Here is a 7,427-nt window from a genome sequence, read left to right as displayed (position 1 = left end):
TAAACGAACATTAAATGTAAACAAAATGATCATTTTGTGATGGAACATGTTTTGAAAGCAACATTGAAATTGGAAAACAAAATCCGAATCTTAAGCGAACATTTCATTATATAACAACAATGAATAACATGAAAAAAAAAAAAGAAAAAAAAAAAAGAGAGAGAGAGATAATTATTACATAAATTGGTATTAACATTGCAACTTTTTGCCCTCTCTTGGACTGTTTTTTCTTGAATGGAATTCTTTTCTCTTTTGATGCTACCTTTTGCACTTGATATTCTAGGTCTTTGCATTATACCTATTAAAATTATCACAAATTTTTATATGTGGCGTGGCCAGCCACAATTTTTATTTTTTAAAATACCACATCTCTTCTCTCTCCTCTTTTCTTAGCTTCTTCTCCAAGCCAAACCACACATCACTAATAACCATATCTCTACTTCACCCATTTTTTCTCTCCTCTTTTCTTAGCTTCTTCTTTGAGTCAAACCACACATCACCAACAACCATATCTCTACTCCACCCATTTTCTCTCTCCTCTTTGCCAAATTGCTGCAATTAAAGCCCGAAATTGTAGAAATTGGGTGTCAAATTGCTGTGAAAATTTGTGATTATTATCCTTAAGATCATCAACAACATTAGAAGTAGTGAAATTGATGAGAACCAAAGAAATGTGAGCTCGTTTTCTTCATGAAATCTTAGGTCGAACATTCTTCGTCAAAAATTGCAGGATGTTACTAGTTTGGTCAGGGGTTACTTGTAGGGTGAGACTGGTTTGGTCAGGGGTTACATGTAGGATGTTACTGGTTTGGTGAAGGTGTTACTGACTGGTTTGGTCAGGGGTTACTTGTAGCCTTGTAGGATGTTACTAGTATTGGTCAAGGTTACTTGTAGAGTGTTACTGGTTTGGTTATGGGTTACTTGTAGGGTATTACTGGTTTTGGTCAAGGGTTTCTTGTAGGGTGTTAATGGCCTGGTTTGGTATGGGGCCTACAAGCAACCCTTGAATAAGTAACAAGTAATCCTTGAATAAGTAATTCATACAAGTAACCTTTGAAGTAACTCATATAAATAACCCCTGAATAAGTAACTCATACAAATAACCCTTGAATAAAGAACTCATACAAGTAACCCTTGAATTAACCCATACAAGTAACCTTTGAAAAAAAAATACAAGTACCCCTAAAAAAAATTCAAGTAACTCCTGAAAAAAAAAATACAAGTAACCCCTGAAAATGCAAGTAACTCCTGAATAAGTAATCCGTACAAGTAACCCCTGAAAAAAATACAAGTAACTCCTAAAAATACAAGTAACTCTGACAAAACCAGTAACCCCTGAAAAATACAAGTAACCTTGACAAAACCAGTAACCCCCGAAAAATACAAGTAATCCTGACAAAACCAGTAACCCCGTTATGCGAGCGTCTGTATCCGTTATTTATACTGACTTGGTAGCAGGCCACACGGTGTGGCCTACTGCACCAAAAAAGCTCTGTAAAATTATACTTCCTCCGTTTTTTTTTATTATTGCACCATAGGGGTTGGGTACAAATATTTTGGTAGTGAAAAAAAGTAAGAGAGAGAAAGGTAAAAATATAAAATTGCCCATGTGACATATTGATAAATTAAAAAGTAAATGTGAAAAAGCAAGGGTATGTTAGGTATTTGTAGTGTGAACACAGAAATTTTTTTTCCTAAAGAGGAAATGGTGCAATATTTGTGAAACTTCCTAAAAAGGCAAGTGGTGCAATAATAAAATAACAGAGGAAGTATATTATTAATGAACATTACACATAATAAGTATGAACTATATATATATATATATATATATATATATATATATATATATATATATATATATATATATATATATATATATATATATATATATATATATATATATATATATATATATGTATATATATATATGTTTTGTAATTATTAAGGTAAAGATCATATTCTGTAAAATAAAATAAAAAATTAAAAAAGATCATATTAACATAATCTGATATTCCTTTATGTTTCCTGAACTTTTTCTAATGGTGTTTTTCCAATATTTATTTTCAGCTTCAAACTGTCAATTTATTGCAGAATTTTAACTGGACATCATTTAACATAAAAATGAATATTCATGACAAATTAACAAACACAAAAGTCAATATTAATTGAAAATGAAAATGAACCTTTAATTTTATAAGAACTAACATCCTATGACATTAAGATGAACAATTAAATACTGAGAATAACATCCTGTAACATGAATATGAAGAAAAAAAAAATTAAACCTATTATTTTGGTGAGGTAAATGAAAACTAAGTGAACATTTGATTTTGTGAGAATGAACATCTTATCCAATAAAAGTGAGCGTTCAATGTCATGATGAATTATGAACACTTGATTATTTATTTATTTCCCATTTTAAAAGTGTTTACACTTATTAGAGTGTGTGGTTCCTACAGGCTTTTATACCTTGCAACGTACAGACGTTTTACGGAAAGAACATAATATACTACAAATGTAAAGAATATACAGTTGTAGTAAAAATAACATACTATTAAAAAATAATAAACATATACCTAAAGTAAAAAGAACATGCTTGCACCAAAAATGAGTGAAAAAACCATATGTCTATGTTCTTTTATTGTGAGTGTAATGTACTTTTATTTGTAATATAATGTTCATTGTTTATTGTGTAATATTCTTTTTGTCTTTAAATTATGGTGGGTACATATAAATAATGTACATTACATATATAATCATGTTATTTACTAATATTACAGATGTTTTTTAGATATAAAATAAACATAAAATTAAATGTTCTTTACAAAATATCTATACGTTTTTTACAAAACAACTATATGTTCTTTCAGCATTTTTTATCTGTACCAAGCAAGGTGTAGGCTGTTGTACCTTAAAATATTCACACATATTATGGAGCAGGACTACAGGAGTATTCTAAATGAACGTCACTGATTTACTTAATGAAGAAAAATGCAAACCCACAAAATCTAATCAGCAAAAAAATTATATAGCTTTTTTTTTTGGCAAATGAATATTAAATCATATGAGAACGAACATTTATTGTATAGAGAATGCTAATAGTTACTTCCTCCGTTCCAATAATATTGCAACAAGGATGAAATTATGTATCCTAAAGTACATTTTATATGTTAAATATGTATAATTGTATGAGTAAAATTTATAAAAAGTTGATATTGTGAACAAGGGCGAAGCCACGCGGGGGGTGAGGGGCTGGTAGAGGCCTGGCCCCCGTGGCCCAACTGCAAGTTTCTTTAATGTTAAAAGCTGGCCCCCTTAAACAATTATTATAAACAATGAATTTGCATAAAAATGATGGCTTGTAATCTATATCTCAGTGGTAGGAATGGTCATGACATGGCCCATTAGTAAAGAAGGTCCCAAGATGGAATCTTATTTGTTTGTTTTTTTTATCCATTCAACCTTTCTTTTTGTTAATTTTGCAAAGTTCCTATTTATTAGTTTGGTTTATTTGTTATTCCAATCATTCATATTCTAAATTGACTTAATTGTGTAGCGTAAATTTAAATCTATTATTAGCTAATAGATTTAATAATCTTTGATAACAAAATGGTTTATTTGAAACCATACATTGAATTTATTCATAGTACGTATAACCTATTAGCTAACAATATTTGTTTTGTTATATATTAGTTATAAAAAAAAAAGTTATCATAAAAATATAGTCGAAGCTAATTTATAATAATGAAACAGAAAAAAGTTTGGAACTGAAAACATATATAATATTATCTTAGTTAATATAAGTCTCGGCCCCTATAGATTTAATTCCTGGCTTCGCCCCTGATTGTGAAAGTATTATATTGCATGAGATGAATCTAACAATATCCGACATGACTTTATTTTGCTTAACTATAAATCATATTATATGGTCAAATAAGAGTGATGAATAGTGTAAAAGTCACGTTGTTGCAATATTAACTTGGTGGTTATACTGATATATTTTCAGATGTTTTTAAAAAATTGAATATTATTCATTTACTAAATGAACAAAAATGCAAATCAACCAAATCTAACTAACAAGGAAATTATATCTCTTATTTTACAAATGAACATTTAATCAACTAAGAATGAACATTTAGTGATTATGGAATTGTAACTTACTTGTTGTTAATTAAGTGGGTCATGTCCTCTTTGATTTCACCAAAAAGGTTAAGATCTAATATAGGCCTCGAAATTTTGCTGCTTGTTTTTATTCCGGGAAATCTCAAGGCAATAAGTACATTATCATCATCAGTTTTGTATATAACCGATAATGATGAAGAACTTTCATCGGCATATATTTTTAATTTTATAAGAATGAACATCATATAGCATGAAAATGAACATTTAGTTATTGAGAATAATATGAGAATATAACTATGAAAATTAAAATGCATGAAAGTGAACATTTAGCAGAATGAACATCCTACCAAACGAAAATGAACAACCAATGTTACGCATTATGAACATCTAGCAAATCATATCCAGGAATTGAACATCCTTCAACAAAAAAGTTAGGGTTTCAAATTTTGTTGGCATCAAACAAAAAGGTTAATAATAAATTAAATTACCTAATTATAGTTGTACAATTTCATCATTTATTGTCGTTAATTTAGGCATTGATGTTGAAATTTTTGCTCAAAACAATTAAATGTAGCGTAAAATTACAATTAATTTAACCAAAACTGAATATGTTCAAAATCTCAAATAAACATGCAAAATTCAAATAAATTGATTTGGCCAAATATTGGAATGTATGATTAAATAAAATGTCTAAATACAATCTATTTTGTAATTGAACAAATTTACTCTATTAGTATGAAGTTTAGAAACAAAATGTAAAATTACCTTTTCTTTGAGGTTGTATTTCAAATTCTTTGAGTGCATCTTGAATATATTTTATCTCTATTATCCATGTTTATGTCGTTCTAAGCTTTGGAAGAGTGAAAATGGTGGTTTGAGATAAACTAGAGAGAAAATGGGTCTAGCAATTCTAAAAAATGAAAAAATAAAAATTTAAATATGTATTTATATACATGGTGATGTCACGTAATGACATCACATGTATTTCTTTTCAAATTTTAGAAGAGATAAGAAGAAGTGGGAAGAACAGTGAGAATCAAAAGAAGAGAAAGGGAAATAGAAGAGGAGGGTAGGTAACGGGGCCTACATGACATCACAATAGAGGAGTTGGGAAACAGGTGGTAATTATTTACTCCCTTCGTTATTAATACTTGCTCAATTTCTCCATGCACGGAGTTTTAAGAGTATGCTCAATGGATGACCCAAAATTTTTGGTCCTAGATTATTATATACGGAGTAATTTCTTTCTCTTTCCACTCATCTATGAAATCACATAACCAATCATGACTTAAGACTCCCAATGGTTGCCCAAAATAACTTTAGTCATGATTTTCTCTCTCCTACTTTTACCATACAAATACCCATTTCCTTATTCCAATAGCATGTAGTCATTTGTCAATTAATATATTCATGACCAAACTTTTATGTTGGTCATTACAAAGACCTGGTTTCAACTTCTCTCATCCCTTTTTTTCTTTCTTCCATTTTTTTTAATATAAGTTCTTTCTCTCTCCTTATGACGAGGTCATTAGTCATCTAATGGCCACCCTATAAGAGAAATTAGAGAAAGTAATAAAATATGGAGGTAGTGGGGTGGGTAGAAGAATAAAAAATTGTATAAAGCTAAAGTAGTGGAGAGAATTGGAGGAGAGAGAATATGAAATTAATGAAATATAATTTATGTTAGATCTACTAGGTGAGAGAAATTAATTAAATATTGTAAAAGCTTTTCAAATAAGGAAATGAATCAAGTATTTAAAAACGACCATAAAAAGAAAGTGGTGCAAGTGTTTAAAAATGGAGGGAATATGATTTAAGAATTGTTTTTGATATGTAATAAAAACAAAAGTTGTCAGTGGTTATTACTAAAACGTTATACTCCATAGGTGATATTTTTCAAAATTAAAAAAAAAATAAAAAAATGGTTGTCAAAAAAGTTACAATGCATCATACTTCGTATCAGGGGCGGAACTATGTAGGTGCATGGTGAGTCACGTGAGTACGTGACTCACCAACAAAAAAAAATTGTTTTTTTAAAAAAAAAAAAAATCAAAGAGACCTCCTATTATAGATAGGCGGTCTCTTTGCTGTTATTGCTGCCATTGCTACCTAAAACTGTCAGTTTTTTTAAATAATAAAGAGACTGGTTATTTAGATAACAGGTCTCTTTTCTGCTGACATTGTATATGAATATTTGTTGCGCTGCTTTTTTTCATTAAAGAGACCTGTTATATTTAATAACAGGTCTCTTAAGTTATCTCACTATTTTATTTTATTTTTTTTGTTTTTTGTGTACTCCGTATAATTTTTTAATAATTCTTGTACAATAAAGTTAATTTAATGTAATAATTTTATAGTACTATTTGTTTGTAACATGTTATTTATTTGGAGTACGTACTTTCGACTTGTAAGATTGAATTTTTAAGTACTATTGTAGAATGGATTTTTATGTCCTATTTTTGGATTGAAATCATTTTGGTGAAATATATGTTTTTATATATTCATATATATAATTTTTGGATTGAAACAAGTGATCAGTTATTGATGGTGACTCACCAGTTCGAAAATCCTGGATCCGCCACTGCTTCGTATGTAACGTAGTAGCAAGCATGACCAATGACAATTCTACGCACATGCATGACAGCTTCATTATAATGATCATAGGCAACAATTTATAATACTCCATTGTTTTGTCAAATGAAATAAGGTAAGTTTTCATACTTGTATTATTTTAGAGCATAATGCTACCAAATTGAAAAATTAAATCGTAATACTTCGGATTATGAGATCAAATAAGGACAACACTTGGTGAATAATTTTAGGCGTATAGGCCCTATTCCTGTAAGGGGCCGTTTGGTTGGGGTTAATTATTAAAGGGAATGAGAATCAACTGCTCTCATTTCCTTTGTTATTGTTTGTTAGACCATTTACCTCCTCATTCCCCCAAATCTTTCTAAGTTCATTCCCCACCCCCTTAGGTATTTCCATTCCCATTCCCTACCCACCTTCACACCACCACATCACCACCTTCACACCTACCAACACCACCGGAAAACCAGCCCACCTCTATACCAGACCACCGCCGCCCCTACCCTGGCCACCGCCACCGCTCCCTCGACCACCGCCGCCGCTCCCCCGACCCTCGCTGCCCTCCCCTCCCCCGTGACAACATCCACAGCTACCGAAAAACCCTAAAAACCCCTCCTTATCCCCGTAAAAACCCCTCCTTATCGCGGCTAGGGTTTCAAGGGTGGTGGGAGGGCTGGGTGGCGATTTTACGGGGATAAGGAGGGGTTTTTAGGGTT

At 30.8% G+C, this 7,427-nt stretch overlaps 1 long non-coding RNA gene across 1 annotated transcript; it reads right to left on the bottom strand.

The window, feature by feature from the left end:
- Positions 1-375: 375 nt before the first annotated feature.
- On the bottom strand, positions 376-5,028 carry LOC110738119. The gene is made up of 2 exons (XR_002514562.1): positions 4,888-5,028; positions 376-552 (listed from the first exon to the last, which is right to left on the bottom strand). It is a non-coding gene; the product is annotated as an uncharacterized LOC110738119 (long non-coding RNA).
- Between the last annotated feature and the right edge of the window lie 2,399 nt (positions 5,029-7,427).

Source organism: Chenopodium quinoa, unplaced genomic scaffold (assembly GCF_001683475.1).
Source record: "Chenopodium quinoa cultivar QQ74 unplaced genomic scaffold, ASM168347v1, whole genome shotgun sequence".
NCBI lineage: Eukaryota > Viridiplantae > Streptophyta > Magnoliopsida > Caryophyllales > Amaranthaceae > Chenopodium > Chenopodium quinoa.
This window is presented reverse-complemented; position numbering and strand designations above follow the sequence as displayed.